The sequence below is a fragment of the Triticum dicoccoides genome, chromosome 2A (genome assembly GCF_002162155.2).
Source record: "Triticum dicoccoides isolate Atlit2015 ecotype Zavitan chromosome 2A, WEW_v2.0, whole genome shotgun sequence".
Lineage (NCBI taxonomy): Eukaryota > Viridiplantae > Streptophyta > Magnoliopsida > Poales > Poaceae > Triticum > Triticum dicoccoides.
Window position 1 is genome coordinate 369,465,233 of NC_041382.1, and position 17,181 is coordinate 369,482,413.

Below are 17,181 nucleotides of genomic sequence, written 5' to 3' on the forward strand. Positions count from 1 at the left end.
GCTCCTCTGAGTGTTTGTCCAAACTAGAGCCGTGTGCAGCGCCCCCTCGAGGAAACACAAGGTTCGGTTTTAGTTGTATGGAGCGCTCATCTGAGTGTGCCCTGAGAACGAGATATGTGCAGCTCCTATCGGGATTTGTCGGAACATTCGAGCGGTGTTGCTGGACTTGTTTTACCATTGCCGAGGATGTCTTGTAACCGGGATGCCGAGTCTGATTGGATTGTCTTGGGAGAAGGAATATCCTTCGTTGACCGTGAGAGCTTGTGATGGGCTAAGTTGGGACTCCCTTGCAGGGATTTGAACTTTCGAAAGTCGTGCCCGCGGTTATGAGCAGATGGGAATTTGTTAATGTCCGGTTGTAGATAACTTGAAACTTAACTTAATTAAAATGCATCAACCACGTGTGTAACCATGATGGTCTCTTCTCAGCGGAGTCCGGGAAGTGAACACGGTGTTGGAGTAATGCTTGACGTAGGTTGTTCTAGGATCACTTCTTGATCATAGTTGTTCGACCATGCTTTTGCCTTCTCTTCTTGCTCTCTTTTGCGAATAGGTTAGCCACCATATATGCTAGTCGCTTGCTGCAGCTCCACATCATACCTTGCCTTACCTATAAGCTTAAATAGTCTTGATCACGAGGGTGTGAGATTGCTGAGTCCCCGTGACTCACATATTCCTTCCTAAACCAGATGCATGGACCGATGATACCTTTCCAGATGATATGACTGAGCTCAAGTGGGAGTTCGACGAAGACTCTCGACGTTACTATGTGTCTTTCCCAGATGATCAGTAGTGGTGCCCAGTTGGGGCGATCGGGGACTTTGTCTTATTTGGGGGTTGATATTTATTTTGGTACCGTAGTCGGACCATGAGTGTATTGGATGAATGTAATGTTATTCATGTATTTGTGTGACGTGGCTTTTGTAAGCCAACTATGTATCCTTTCCCCTTTTATTTATATTACATGGGTTGTTTCCGAAGATTACCTCACTTGCGACATTGCTTTCAATGCGGTTATGCCTCTAAGTCGTGCTTAGACACGTAGGAGATATAGCCGCATCGAGGGTGTTACAATTTGCGTACGTGGCATTAAAGAAAAGAAACTCTCTATTTAAGGTGACTACTGTAGGACTCCTACTTACTAGTAGTAGTACTACAGTATTGTTCACTTGTGCTCCCCGCCCCTCCATTCATTGAACAACCCCACGGGTGAATAAACATACTATAAGTATTGTATTCATATAGAACGAACAAGCTCGAACTATTTTCGCGTAGTTAAAAGTTGAGGGCGGGGCTTTTCCCGGGCAGTACGCGCGGCAGTTTTCGGGTAGGGCCAGAAGACTATTTTTTTAAAAAAACTTCGAGACGGCCACATAGCATGGAGCCGACCCCAACGATTTTAAGCTTACAGGCACGGTACACGCTATCCTAAACTACTTTACACATGAAACTGCCACACGAGCGTCCGGGCTGCGCTTGGCTCTTCGCCTCTTCGGGAAGTCAAAAAATGATGGAATACTACTGCACTAGAGGAGTACTATAGTACACTTCTGGCCATCTGACACCAATTGAACTGCTGCATGTCCACCGCGTTCGGGAGGGAGAGCGTGTAGGAAGGCTTCTCCTAGTCTTGCCAGCCACCACGCTCATGGGCGAGGGAGGGACGCTCCTGCCTTTGCGTGTATGACAGGTGGGCCCGACAGGTGTGTGGCCAACCTGTCATACAGCCAAAGGCAGGTGAAGTTAAGTCCGCGAGGGAGAGGATAATCAAACTTCTCGTTGATGTACGAGTTGACGCGACACATCAAAGCACTGCACTCGATATATTTCAATAATTTGCATGTGTCACTCCCAGATGCAGAGGCCAGGGGTGATCATCCTCCTTTTCGAGAAAAAACAGACGCATGTGTGAGAGGACGAGTGCGTGCGTGCACCTCTTCTCTTCTTGTATAACGTACTACTAAACTCAGAGTACAAGTTTTTGTGGTGGTACGATGGTGTGTGCGAGAAGTCCCCAGAGATAGGTTTAATGCATCTAAAAAAAGACTAGCCTAGAGCTCGCCACGCGGCTATTCCTGTCGAACGCCCAATTAACCGTAAGATATGTATACAACGGTGCCAGTTATTGCACGTGCACAGCAGTACTCCCTTCTTTCCGGCTTATAGGGCTTAATTCAAAAATCTCACCAACCAAGATGGTGAGTGGTGGAATATTTTTTGTAGTTTGCAAAAGCACCTAATTAATGCTCTTGTTTTCTCAAAAAAATATGTTTATCAATGCATTAATTGCAACGCATGCATGCATAAAGTACATGCATTGGTCAATTTTCTTTTAGTACTTTCATGCAATGATTTAATGCACCTTGGAATCTGAACATGTGTTGGGGAACAACCAAATTGAGCCTTATAAAATGAAAAAACTAAAATTTTGAGATAAGCCACATAAAACCGGAAAGGAGGGAGTAGTAAAAGAAGTACTCCATCCGGGAATAGTGCCGCACTTCAAAACTAGAACCGTCAATAAATTTTGAGCTTGCGTCTCGTCACATTCCAAATTACTCCACACTATATTGAATTGCAAACCTGTTCACACCGATCACAACCTAAACGGTTTCCCACTTAGGAGCGTATTAGTACTCGGTTATAAATACTAGTATGCCAAGATGACTGCACATTCCTCCTCAACTCCTCATCCACAAAAACAAACAAGTCATTCAGCATCCTTCCCTTGCGTCTGCCATGGCCAGCGTGAGTTCTGGGTCGAGAGATTGCCACCAGGGAGAGGCGAGCATGGAATCAGAAGCACGAGAGATGTCTCGCCTCGCTCCGAGAGCAGTCGACATCTCCCGCCACGTGGAACTAGCAGCACAGAGGTCCCGCCGTGCCGCTGAAGCAGCACGGAGGTCCTGCCGCGCCGTCGATGCAGCAGACTGGTCCGGCCACACCGCGGAAGCAGCAGAGATGTCCCGCCGCGCCGCGGCGGCCTGGGAAAATTTCTCGCGGGCAGGCGACGACTGTTAAAGGCGCATGCATGCGATCGTCCATAGCCAGATGGATCAGATCTCCGGCTGGGCGAGGTTGCAGGACGACATGAAAGCCTCGTTTGAACAGGCTATCGGCGTCATCCGGCAACTAAGGGATGGCAATGAGAGGCTCCGGGCCGAGCGCGACCTGTTGAGGGAGAAGATCGTCCGAAGTGTAGACCAGCAGGAGGAGACCAGTGCCTTGTTGAAGAGGACCGACGTCATCGTCAAGAAACTTATGGACGAGAATGACATGCTCCGCAACAAGCGCCAAAGGTTGGTGGAGGAATTCGTGGATGTTCTCAAGCAGCGTCTTCAGGACACGAAAGAGCTCATCGCTGCTGAATACAAAATCTATCCGGGGAGGAAAACCTCACCCTGGACCACATCGCTATCGATGATTGAAGGAGCCATCAAGCCTTATGGTGACGACACAGTGGAACTCTCAATGAAAGCACCAATGTCGGTGTCAAAACCAGCAGATCTCGGGTAGGGGGTCCCGAACTATGCGTCTAAGGTGGATGGTAACAGGAAGCAGGGGACACGATATTTACCCAGGTTCGGGCCCTCTTGATGGAGGTAATACCCTACGACCTACTTGATTGTTCTTGATGATATGAGTATTACAAGAGTTGATCTACCACGAGAACGTAGAGGCTAAACCCTAGAAGCTAGCCTATGGTATGATTGTATATGTTGTCCTACGGACTAAACCCTCCGGTTTATATAGACACCGGAGGGTGCTCGGGTTACACAGAGTCGGTTACAAGGGAGGAGATCTTCATATCCGTATTGCCTAGCTTGCCTTCCACGCCAAGGAGAGTCCCATCCGGACACGGGACGAAGTCTTCAATCTTGTATCTTCATAGTCCAATAGTCCGGCCAAAGGATATACTCTGGCTGTCCAGAGACCCCCTAATCCAGGACTCCCTCACCTGCCCAGCAAGGGAGGCCCTTCTCTTGATGATATCCCACTTCTCTGGCTTGGTCTTGGTCCCTCTTATCTGCATGTTGATACTTCGATGCTCCTGATCTCTTGTACTTTGACTTGGGCTGGTGCTTCGATCTTGTTCCCATTCCTGCGCACAGTCCGGGCAACAGACCCAGGGTTTGTTGCACCGACAGAAGCGCCCGGGCCTGCCCCGAACGCACTGCTGAGAGTCGTCAGGGTAGGGCCTAAGAAGTGTACACGATGGGTTGCTGAAGAGGCTGCTCTCTTGAGGTCTTCTTTGCTTCTTCATTAGCCTTGATTCTGGGCCAGTTTTCGTTTTCCCAGCGCATCGTGTAAAGCCAATAGTGGTGGGGCCGCTCTAGTAATGGCCCGTGAATGACTTTATCGCACGGGGTAGAAACGACCAATTCACTCTTCCCACCACGCCCTTATCCTTGGCCATGTATGTTGCATGCATCGCGCGGGGAAGGTAACGGATGCGTGTGGCGCAGGAGAGCATCAAGGTGAGGTCCCGGGCGTCTTGAATTGGCGGAGGAGGACGGTGGTCACCTTCCGTCGTGCTCTCCATCGAGGCATTCCCTCGCGCTTCCGTTCCCATCGGGCTACCTCTCCTGGAGCCCGAGGGGGGCGGGCAGTGCTCCTGCCCAGGCGCTCCTTTTGCCCTCCGCGCCTTCGACGACCGTGCCTAGGAGGAGAGGGACAACAAAGGGCATCACGGGGCACTTATCTTTTTTTAATCTTAAATCTGTAGGCACTTGCCAAATTTTAATTCAAATAATGTAATCTCTCGAGTCTGTGTTTGTGTTTTGTAATGCCTATACTTGTATCAGCATATTAACGAAAAAGATGAACCTTGCCGGGAACCCGTGCATGTGTATGTCCATGAAGAGGCGAGATGCCTCTTTAATGTAAATAAACAAGTTTTCCCCGGCGGGCTATCCTGCCGGCACCCTTTTTGTCTGCCGGAGAGCTGCGTCTACTGGGGAACAGACAAAGGGACCAGCCCCCCGCCAACTTCTCTTTACCAAAGGCCACTGTGACCATCCTGACTGAAGCAACATTCGAGTCATGGATGGGAACACCTAAGTCTCAAAAGAGTGGCGAGGTTTTCTTATGCACAAGTTATAGCTGTATAAAACACTAATGGACAGGAGGTAAAACTTATCTGTGTGGCTTGCCGGGGATCGCCTTGTCGGGCAATCTCCTCATCTCCTTGTCGAAGCCAAGTTCATGGTAGGAACCTGCAGCTTCATGCATATGAGAATGAATGCAGGATGTGATCCTATCTATATGCATATGCAGATGCTCAAGAAATGCTTATGCAGTGGTCTTGGAATGCTTATGGATGTATGCAATCTTGGTCGGGGGCCCCCACAATGCTTCTTTATTTTATCTTGCATGGGGTCATCGCCCTGGCTTTGTACCAGGGGTTACATGTAGCTGAGGCAAGGCCTGTACAAAGGGGTGGCTGCCGGGCAGGGCCCTACAGTCGCGCATTACGGGTAGAACTATAGCGGAGATGCTCAATATTCCATGAGTTTTGCACCTGAGTGCCATCTCTGGTCTCCAAACGAATTGTGCCAGGTCTGGTGACTCGTACTACCCGGTAAGGGCCTTCCCACTTTGGTGACAACTTGTTTGTACCCTTGGCGGACTGAACGCGCCTAAGGACAAGGTCACCTTCCTCAAAACACCGGGCGTGAACCCTGCGGCTATGATAGCGACTCGGGGCTTGCTGATAGCATGTAGCACGCGTAGTAGCCCAGAGACGGTTCTCCTCGACTAGCACGGCATCGTCACGCCGGTGCTGATCTTGCGCTACTTCATCATAGGCAAGCACTTGAGACGACCCGTAAATGAGTTCCATGGGGATAACTGCTTCTGCCTAGTAGACCAAGGAGAAGGGAGTCTACTCAGTAGCTCAGTTTGGTCTCGTTCTAAGGGACCAGAGAACTATCGGCAGCTCCTCGGTCCACCGCCTGCCGTGCTTCTGCAGCGTATCAAAGGTTCTTGTCTTGAGTCCGCGCAGCACTTCAGCATTCGCCCTCTCAGCTTGTCCATTGCTCCGGGGGTGTGCCACAGAGGCGATGAGATCTTGCATCTGAGGGAATGAACATATTGCATGAAGGCGCGGCTCCTGAACTGGGTGCCGTTGTTAGTAATGATCCTTGCCGGAACTCCAAAACGACACACCAGATATTTCAAGAACTTGATAGCTGACTAAGAAGTCACCTTTCTCACGGCTGTCACTTCTGGCCACTTTGTAAACTTGTCGATGGTAACGAAAAAGAATTCAAAGCCCCCGATTTCTTAGGGGAAGGGGCCGAGGATATCGAGCCCCTGACCGAAAATGGCCGTGATAGAGGAATTGTTTGAAGAGCTTGGGCAGGCAGGTGGGTTTTCTTGGAATGGAACTGGCAGGCTTCACATTTCGTGACTAGCCCGACCGCATATTGGAGGGCTGTGGGCCAATAGAATCCTTGCAGGAATGCTTTCCCAACTAATGCCCTTGATCCAATGTGGGAGCCGCACATTCCTCTATGAATCTCAGCTAGCAGTTCCTTTCCTTCTTCCCAGCAGACACACCTGAATTTCACACCATTGGGCCTCCTTCTATACAGAGTGTCAGCGACAAACTAATACATACTGGCCCTTTGAGCTACTCTTTCAACTTCATCTTGGTCGCCGAGAAGCTCTCCGGTCTAGAGGAAGTGGACAATGTGCCTTACCCAAGTTGGAGCCTGAGGCTCTGCAATGAGGACTAGCGGCACCTCCTCTCTGCGGGACCACATGCCTCATTCGCGGGATTCGTGGACTCAACTAGAGGGGTAGTCCGGCAGGCTGTGAGGAGTTGCTTCCGGCAGGGTCTCTTCCAGGAGCGGTCGGCTCTACTGGGAGAGGCTTACCGGTGTCCAACTTTCTCCTTTTCCAGGCCATTGTTGCTGGGGATACGGAGGGCTAAGTGAGATGGAGAAGGAAAGTCCCTAGTTCCATAGGAAGCTTCTGCGCAGCACACTTTGACAAATGTTCAGCTATGCTGTTTTCCGCACGGGGTACGTGCTCTGTTTGCAATCCGTAAAAGTCTTCCTCCAATCTCCTCACTTCCTCGATGTATGCCTCCATCAATGGACTTTGCTAATCCTTGTTGACTTGTCTCACCACAAGTTGTGAATCTCCTCGAATGATCAGCTTCTTAATTCCCAATTCAGCTGCAATCCTGAGCCCGGCAAGGAGCCCTTCATACTCTGCTATATTGTTGGTGGCTTCTTCCCGGGCATAATGCATTTGGACAACGTACTTCAAGTGCTCCCCACAGGGGGCAACAAGAAGCATGCTAGCTCCTGCACCTTCTAGGAAAAAAGCACCATCAAAATACATAATCCATTCTTGGGGCGTTTCCTTGCCAGGAATAACTGTCTCTGTCATTTCATCATCAGGTGTTGGCGTCCATTATGCAATAAACTCTACCAATGCCCTGCGATGAATAGTTGATGTGCTCTCAAACTTCAAACCAAAGATGGACAACTCCAAAGCCCACTCCGCTATTCTGCTGGTCTCTGCTCACTTTGATGAGGACATCAATACCATTGTTACACCCACAGCCCCTACTGCTACATATACGGGACCAATTACTAGAGCTCGCGCACGCCAATTAAATTATCAGGTACTTTCGTTTCTTGGTAATGATTCTAATGTTCATTAGAATATGATGCTGCCTAAATTGGATACATTTGTTTTGCTTACAAATGAAGGGCCTAGCTTGGAGAAGGATGAACAGTGGAGCAAGAACAAGCATGGAGATGATGGCATGCGCAAGGGGAACAAGAACGGAGTTACAAGTGATGATTTCAGGACTTTCAAGCCACCATAATGGGTGCATGAAGCCTTGGACGAAATATACAAGATGACACTTCATAAATTTCGTCCCGAGGCTATTATAGGTGCTGCGTCACCTTTTTATTGGGCCAGGCCCATGTAATTTCGAAATACATAAGTATAGGCTATTTTTAGAGTCCGTATGTGTGGGGAAACAAGAGATAGGGTTGATTTCGGACCCCTCCACCAAGGGCCACGAAATTCCCCCTCTCTTCCTCCATATATACAGCCCTTAGGGCACCGTTTATACTTTGGGTTTTGTTTAGATTAAAAGTTCGCCATAGCTGCAACTTCGCGTACTTCGTTTGTGTTCAACGACCAGACAAAGGCGTCACAGAACCCCACCTTGATCAATAAAGCTTTCATCTTATATTCGCAATATCCAGATTGCAATCTTAGTTTCTTGCTTGTTCTTCGTTTGCTTGCAGGAAACAGACCCTCGTGGTCAGGTTGATCGTGCTCCGACGTGGTCAATAACCTCTCGGAGTTGGTTTAGCGATTGCTAAGGCGCGACGTCCTCGCACGTTCGTAGTCAGATCGTCAAAGTCGACTTCCAACAAAGCGATATCCATCATCTCATCGAAAGACGGGACACCTTTGCCTCTATCAAGTGGTATCAGATTTCCAGGTTGCTCGGTGAGATTTTACAGTTTTTCGTAGTTTAGATCGAGTATGTTCTTCATACCTACAGTCCACGAAAAAGCCACACACAAAAAATTAGGGTTACTTCATCATATCCGAACCAATCTGAGCCTTTGCATAATCTTTTTAGGGTTTTGCTTTGTTGAATTTGCGGTTGCATCGTCGGTCTAGTTGCTGGTCTTAGAGTCTAGTCTTTTAGAGTTTCGAGTTCTGGTCATAAGTTGTCATGCCGCCGCCGCACCATCATCATCGCCCCTGCCATCTACCACCACCGCTCCGAATCCGTATCCATATACCACCACCAATCTGTATCCGTATACCACCACCGATCCATATCCATATACTACCACCGCTACCACCACCGCTGCCATATACCACCACCATATATCCACCATCAATCCGAGTTCCTTGCATATTAGGTTTGTTTTCGAGATCCATCTAGTTTCCGATTCGTGTTTCCTTGCCGGAGTAGGTTTCGAAGAAAAAAATTGGTCGAAAAAAAATTTCGTGCCCATCCTGTCAGTTTGAGCTAGGAAGAGTTTTGAGACACTCGCCATTATAGTGATTTTTTGCAAAAAAAAAGCAGCGCAAAAAAAAGAGCGCAAAAAAAAAGAGCAAAAAAAAATTCCAGAGTGTGCTTTTCCCTTGTTTACGTGCCGCGCCGTGATTTTGTTGGTGTTCTAGGCTCGCGTCTCTAGCATAGTCTAGCCTAGGACCAGCACCGTACCGTCGTTGAGCGTTTATTCAACTTTGCATCTCTGAATTGATTATTGCTGACCCTTTTTGCTACCATATTATAAGCCTTCCCAGCTCCACATACATCTACGTCGTGCGTTTGACTCTCCCTGGTAATCGCTCTATCCAAGCTTTGAGAGTTTTTGACTACAACGGTTGCCGATCACCGCCTGCTGCTGGGTAAGAACTGGTAAGAATTTGAGATTTGCTTGACGGATTTGTGACACCCACCACCACCTCTTGTTAGTAGTCTGTAGGATCATATTCTTGTGTGTTTCTATTGCTGCTAACCATGCCAGGATCACAAGCCGACGAGACTGACTGGGAGAACATGACGAATAAGGATTTGCATGATAAATTTCAGCAAATGATGAGTGGACAGGTGCAAGATGTGCTAAACAGATTTGAAGAGGCCATGGAGAAGATAGATGGCATGGAGAAGATGTTCGAAACAAAGCTCGATAACAAGTTTAATGAATTGCTCGCGTGTCTTCCACCACCACCACCCGCTGCACCTAACGCACCTCTCCAACAACAACAACAACGACTACCTCCACGTCGCGAAACAGACCTTCGCCGAGCGAGCCGTGTTCCTCTTGCGTTTGGCCAAACTATTGGTGCTGTTGTTGATACTTCTGTGGCTCCTGCTGCTGATGCGGAGGAGGATGATTATGTGGGAGATTATGAGGATGAGGTTGATCAAAATCAGCACTATGTGCAGCCACCTGCACCACCACCACCAGGTCGACCTCAGGTATATATTCGTAATGGTAGGCCTGCACCACCACCTCAGGTACGAGATGATGTCCATATTCCTAAACTGAAATTGAATATTCCACCATTTGAGGGTAGATATGTTCCTGATATATATCTTACTTGGGAGTTAAAACTGAACAATAATTTACATGTTTACAATATCCTGAGGAGAGACGAGTTGCTGTTGCTGTTTGTGCTTTCACTAGTTTTGCATGTGTATGGTGGTCTGAACATTGTAGATTATATCCTATTCCAACTACTTGGGCTGCTTTGAAAACTGCTATGCGTACTCGTTGGGTTCCACCATATTATCAACGTGAATTGCTTCGAAAATTACAGCGCTTAAGACAAGGAAAAAATTCTGTAGAAGAATATTACCAGGAATTACAAACTGGCATGATTAGATGTGGTATTGTTGAGGAGAATGAAGCTATGCTTGCACGTTTTCTGGGTGGATTAAATAGAGAGATTCAGACCATTCTAGACTATAAGGAGTATACTAATATCACTCGTTTATTCCATCTTGCTTGTAAAGCTGAACGTGAAGTGCAGGATCGACAAGCATTGGCGCGAACTAACTTTTCTGCAGGCCGACCTTCATCATGGACACCGCGTGCATCTTCTACTTCAACTGCACCAGCACCTCAATCACGTGCCTCCTCCAGCCGTGATACAAGAAAACAGGCACAACCACCATTATCTGCCAAGAGCGCACCTGCTGGGCCTGCACAGAGTTCTTCTTCTTCCATGGCATCAACAGGGCACACAAGTGATATTATTTGTCGTCGTTGTAAGGGAGGAGGTCATTATGCGAGAGAATGCAAATCTCCGCGTGTGATGATTGCTACCGCGGATGGTGGATATGAGTCCGCTAGTGACTATGATGAGGAGACTTTGGCTCTTATTACACGTGAAGAACATGGTGGAGATGATTCTGATCATGAGACGCAATACATGGCTCCTGAAGACGCTGACAGGTATGAATGTTTAGTTGCTCAACGTGTTTTGAGTGTGCAGGTCACACAAGCTGAGCAAAATTAGAGGCACAATTTGTTCCATACCAAGGGAGTTGTGAAGGAACGTTCTGTGCGCGTCATCATAGACGGAGGGAGCTGCAACAACTTGGCTAGCATGGAGATGGTGGAGAAGCTTTCTCTCACCACAAGACCACATCCACATCCTTACTACATCCAATGGTTCAACAACTGCGGCAAGGTTAAGGTAACACGTACTGTTCGTGTGCATTTTAGTACCTCTACATATGCTGATTATGTTGATTGTGATGTGGTACCTATGCAAGCATGTTCCTTATTACTTGGTAGACCATGGCAATTTGATAAAAATTCTGTACACCATGGTAGAAACAATCACTATACTCTTGTTCATAAGGATAAAAATATTACTTTGCTCCCTATGACTCCTGATTCCATTTTGAAAGATGATATTAATAGAGCTAATAAAGCAAAACAGGAGACGAATAAGAGTGAAAATCAGATTGTGGCAAAAGAATTTGAGCAACAAATGAAGCATAATAATAAACCATCTAGTGTTGCTTCTGAAATTAAATTGAAAAGTGCATGTTATTTGCCACCAAATCTGATATTGATGAGCTAGATTTCAGCAAATCTGTTTGCTATGCTTTTGTGTGCAAAGAGGCATTATTTTCACTCGAGGACGTGCCTTCCTCTTTGCCTCCTACTGTCACTAACATTTTGCAGGAGTTCGCTGACGTCTTTCCACAAGACGTGCCACCGGGATTACCGCCTATTCGAGGGATTGAGCATCAAATTGACTTAATTCCCGGTGCTTCACTGCCAAACCGTGCACCATACCGTACCAATCCAGAGGAGACGAAGGAGATTATGCGTCAAGTACAAGAGCTGCTCGACAAAGGTTATATACGCGAATCCCTTAGTCCTTGTGCTGTTCCTATTATTCTAGTGCCGAAAAAGGATGGTACATCACGTATGTGTGTTGATTGTAGAGGCATTAATAATATTACTATTCGTTATCGTCATCCTATTCCTAGGCTAGATGATATGCTTGATGAATTGAGTGGCTCTACAATATTCTCCAAAGTTGATTAGCGTAGTGGATACCATCAAATTCGTATGAAATTGGGAGATGAATGGAAAACAGCATTTAAAACTAAGTTTGGATTATATGAGTGGTTAGTCATGCCTTTTGGGTTAACTAATGCGCCTAGTACTTTCATGAGACTAATGAACGAAGTTTTACGTGCTTTCATTGGACGATTTGTGGTAGTCTATTTTGATGATATACTGATTTATAGCAGATCTTTGGAAGAACATTTGGAACATTTACGTGCTGTTTTTATTGCTCTACGTGATGCACGTTTGTTTGGTAACCTTCGGAAGTGCACCTTTTGTCATAATGTCACCATAGATAAATCCAATACCATGTCATAATTTCACGAAAGAACAAATCAGCAACATTAACAGCATCATCGCTTTTATGACATGGTATAAAGTGTGCCATTTTCGAGAATCTATCCACGACAACAAATATGCTATCCCTCCCCTTCTTTGTTCGAGGTAAACCTAAAACAAAGTCCATAGATATATCCTCCCAAGGAACACTAGGTACAGGCAAAGGCATATATAAACCATGAGGATTGAGTCGTGACTTAGCTTTTTGACATGTAGTGCATCGAGCAATAAAACGCTCAACATCCCGTCTCATCTTTGGCCAAAATAAATGTGTAGCAAGTACGTCCTCCGTCTTCTTCACGCCAAAGTGTCCCATTAATCCTCCTCCATGCGCCTCCTGCAACAACAAAAGACGAACGGAGCTAGCTGGAATGCATAGCTTGTTAGCACGAAACACAAATCCATTGTTAACGACAAACTTGTTCCACATTCTTCCTTCTTTACAATTTTGCATTACATCTTTAAAATCAGCATCATGCACATATTGATCTTTGATGGTCTCCAAACCAAATATTTTGAAGTCAAGTTGTGAAAGCATAGTATAGCGACGAGACAATGCATCAGCAATAACATTTTCTTTTCCCTTCTTGTGTTTAATGACATAAGGGAAAGTCTCAATGAATTCAACCCATTTAGCATGTCTACGATTCAGTTTAGCTTGACTTTTAATATGTTTCAAAGATTCATGATCAGAATGTATAACAAATTCTTTGGGCCATAAATAATGTTGCCATGTTTCTAAAGTCCGAACAAGAGCATATAATTCTTTATCATAAGTAGAATAATTCAGACTAGGCCCACTCAATTTTTCAGAAAAGTATGCAACGGGTTTGCCATCTTGTAATAACACACCTCCTAATCCAATTCCACTAGCATCACATTCAAGCTCAAAAGTCTTATTAAAATCAGGAAGTTGGAGTAAAGGAGCATGTGTGAACTTATCTTTCAATACGGATAAGGCTTCTTCCTGTGCGGTACCCCAAAGAAAAGGCACATCTTTCTTTGTAAGCTCATTGAGAGGTGCAACAATGGTGCTGAAATCTCTCACAAAACGCCTATAGAATCCAGCGAGGCCAAGAAAACTCCTCACGTGTGTGACCGTCTTGGGCTGCGGCCAACTCTCAATAGCTTCAATCTTGGCTTTATCAACTTCAATTCCCTGTGGAATAACAACATAGCCAAGAAAAGATACTCGGTCGGTGCAAAAGGTGCACTTCCCAAGGTTACCAAACAAACGTGCATCACGTAGAGCAATAAAAACATCACATAAATGTTCCAAATGTTCTTCCAAAGATCTGCTATAAATCAATATGTCATCAAAGTAAACTACCACAAATCGTCCAATGAAAGCACGTAAAACTTCGTTCATTAATCTCATGAAAGTACTAGGTGCATTAGTTAACCCAAAAGGCATGACTAACCACTCATATAATCCAAACTTAGTTTTAAATGCTGTTTTCCATTCATCTCCCAATTTCATACGAATTTGATGGTAGCCACTACGCAAATCAACTTTGGAGAATATTGTAGAGCCACTCAATTCATCAAGCATATCATCTAGCCTAGGAATAGGATGACGATAACGAATAGTAATATTATTAATGCCTCTACAATCAACACACATACGTGATGTACCATCCTTTTTCGGCACTAGAATAATAGGAACAGCACAAGGACTAAGGGATTCACGTATATAACCTTTGTCGAGAAGCTCTTGTACTTGACGCATAATCTCCTTCGTCTCCTCTGGATTTGATGAGGACATGACTACCTTGGATATGACCAAAAATATTGCATATATGCATATTTGTCAGGTGATTTCTAGTGCAAACTATTCAATAATCTATTTATGTTATCCAGAACAAAAATACTTCACACACTTTTGTGTTTTGTCTAATTGCAGGTGTATGGGACATTTGTACAATCCACATATGAAGATAAGGAAGAAAGAGATGTTTATTTGCTGTCCAAAAAGTTCTCTCACGTCACTTTTGGCCCAAGAGAAGATAGAGTCCAAGTCTCTCACGTTCTGGATTCAGATTCGGACTGCACAGACATACCTGACTCAAAACGCACACAAGTTTTTCATACGGACTCCGAATTGGGTGATTCTTTTTTTGTTGGAAACTAGATTTCGTGCACTTTCTAACCCAAGTGGAATCACCTTCAAATTCGTCCGGAGCGTTGAGTTGTGGACGAAACAATCTGATGCTGCAGCAGAATCCGAGTCAAACTACAAGTCCAAAGGTGTTGCATCACCTCCACTTGGGCCCATTGGCCTTGTACGACCTAGATTTAGTTTTAGGCTGCCTTGGGACATCCTCCCACCTCCTTGGCCGCCACCCCTTGCTCCTATATAAGTAGATCCATCTAGTAGCTTTTCCTTGGGATTTGTTTAGTTAAAAGTTAGCCATTGCAACTTCGTGTACTTCGTTTGTGTCCAACGACCAGACCAAGACCGCTTCCGGATCCCCACCTTTATCAATACTTCATATATACTCGCAATATTCAGATTGCTTTTATCATATTCTTGCTTGTTCTTCGATTGCTTGCAGGAATAGACCTTCGTGGTCAGGTTGATTGTGCTCCAGCGTGGTCAATAACCTTTCGGAGTTGGTTTAGCGATTGCTAAGGCGCAACGTCGTGCACGTTTGTAGTCGGATCGTCAAAGTCATCTTCACCAAATCGATAGTTATCATCTCATCGAAAGATCGGGACACCCCCGCCTCTATCAAGTGGTATCAGAGACACTTTGGCGTGAAGAAGACGGAGGACGTACTTGCTACACATTTCTTTTGGCCAAAGATGAGATGGGATGTTGAGCGTTTTATTGCTCGATGCACTACATGTCAAAAAGCTAAGTCACGACTCAATCCTCATGGTTTATATATGCCTTTGCCTGTACCTAGTGTTCCTTGGGAGGATATATCTATGGACTTTGTTTTAGGTTTACCTCGAACAAAGAAGGGGAGGGATAGCATATTTGTTGTCGTGGATAGATTCTCGAAAATGGCACACTTTATACCATGTCATAAAAGCGATGATGCTGTTAATGTTGCTGATTTGTTCTTTCGTGAAATTATTCGCTTGCATGGTGTGCCAAATACTATTGTTTCAGATCGTGATACTAAATTTCTTAGCCACTTTTGGAGATGTTTATGGGCTAAGTTGGGGACTAAACTGCTTTTTAGTACTACTTGTCACCCCCAAACTGATGGACAAACTGAAGTAGTCAATAGACCGTTGTCTACTATGCTTAGGGCTGTTTTGAAGAATAATAAGAAAATGTGGGAGGAATGCTTGCCTCATATTGAATTTGCTTATAATCGTTCATTGCATTCTACTACTAAGATGTGCCCTTTTGAAGTTGTGTATGGTTTCCTACCTCGTGCACCTATTGATTTGTTGCCTCTTCCATCTTCGGAGAAGGTTAATTTTGATGCTAAACAACGTGCTGAATTGATTTTAAAAATGCATGAGTTAACTAAGGAAAACATTGAGCGTATGAATGCTAAATATAAACTTGCTGGAGATAAGGGTAGAAAACATGTTGTGTTTGCACCTGGAGATCTTGTTTGGTTACATTTGCGTAAGGATAGATTTCCTGATTTGCGCAAATCAAAGCTAATGCCACGTGCTGATGGTCCCTTTAAGGTGTTCGAGAAAATAAATGATAATGCATATAAACTTGAGCTGCCTGCAGATTTTGGGGTTAGTCCCACTTTTAACATTGCAGATTTGAAGCCTTATTTGGGTGAGGAAGATGAGTTTCCGTCGAGGACGACTTCATTTCAAGAAGGGGAGGATGATGAGGACATCAATACCATTGTTACACCCACAGGCCCTGCTGCTATACATACTGGACCAATTACTAGAGCTCGCGCACGCCAACTAAATTACCAGGTACTTTCGTTTCTTGGTAATGATTCTAATGTTCATGAGAATATGATGCTGCCTAAATTGGATACATTTGTTTTGCTTACAAATGAAGGGCCTAGCTTGGAGAAGGATGAACATTGGAGCAAGAACAAGCATGGAGATGATGGCATGCGCAAGGGGAACAAGAACGGAGTTACAAGTGATGACTTCAGGACTTTGAAGCCACCATAATGGGTGCATGAAGCCTTGGACGAAATATACAAGATGTCACTTCATAAATTTCGTCCCGAGGCTATTTTAGGTGCTGCGTCACCTTATTATTGGGCCAGGCCCATGTAATTTCGAAATACATAAGTATAGGCTATTTTTAGAGTCCGTATGTGTGGGGAAACAAGAGATAGAGTTGATTTCGGACCCCTCCACCAAGGGCCACGAAATTCCCCCCTCTTCCTCCATATATACAGCCCTTAGGGCATCGTTTAGACTTTGGGTTTTGTTTAGATTAAAAGTTCGCCATAGCTGCAACTTCGCGTACTTCGTTTGTGTTCAACGACCAGACAAAGGCGTCACAGAACCCCACCTTGATCAATAAAGCTTTCATCTTATATTCGCAATATCCAGATTGCAATCTTAGTTTCTTGCTTGTTCTTCGTTTGCTCGCAGGAAACAGACCCTCGTGGTCAGGTTCATCGTGCTCCGGCGTGGTCAATAACCTCTCGGAGTTGGTTTAGCGATTGCTAAGGCGCGACGTCCTCGCACGTTCGTAGTCGGATCGTCAAAGTCGACTTCCACCAAAGCGAAATCCACCATCTGATCGAAAGACGGGACACCTCCGCCTCTATCAGATTCTATAGGCGTTTTGTGAGAG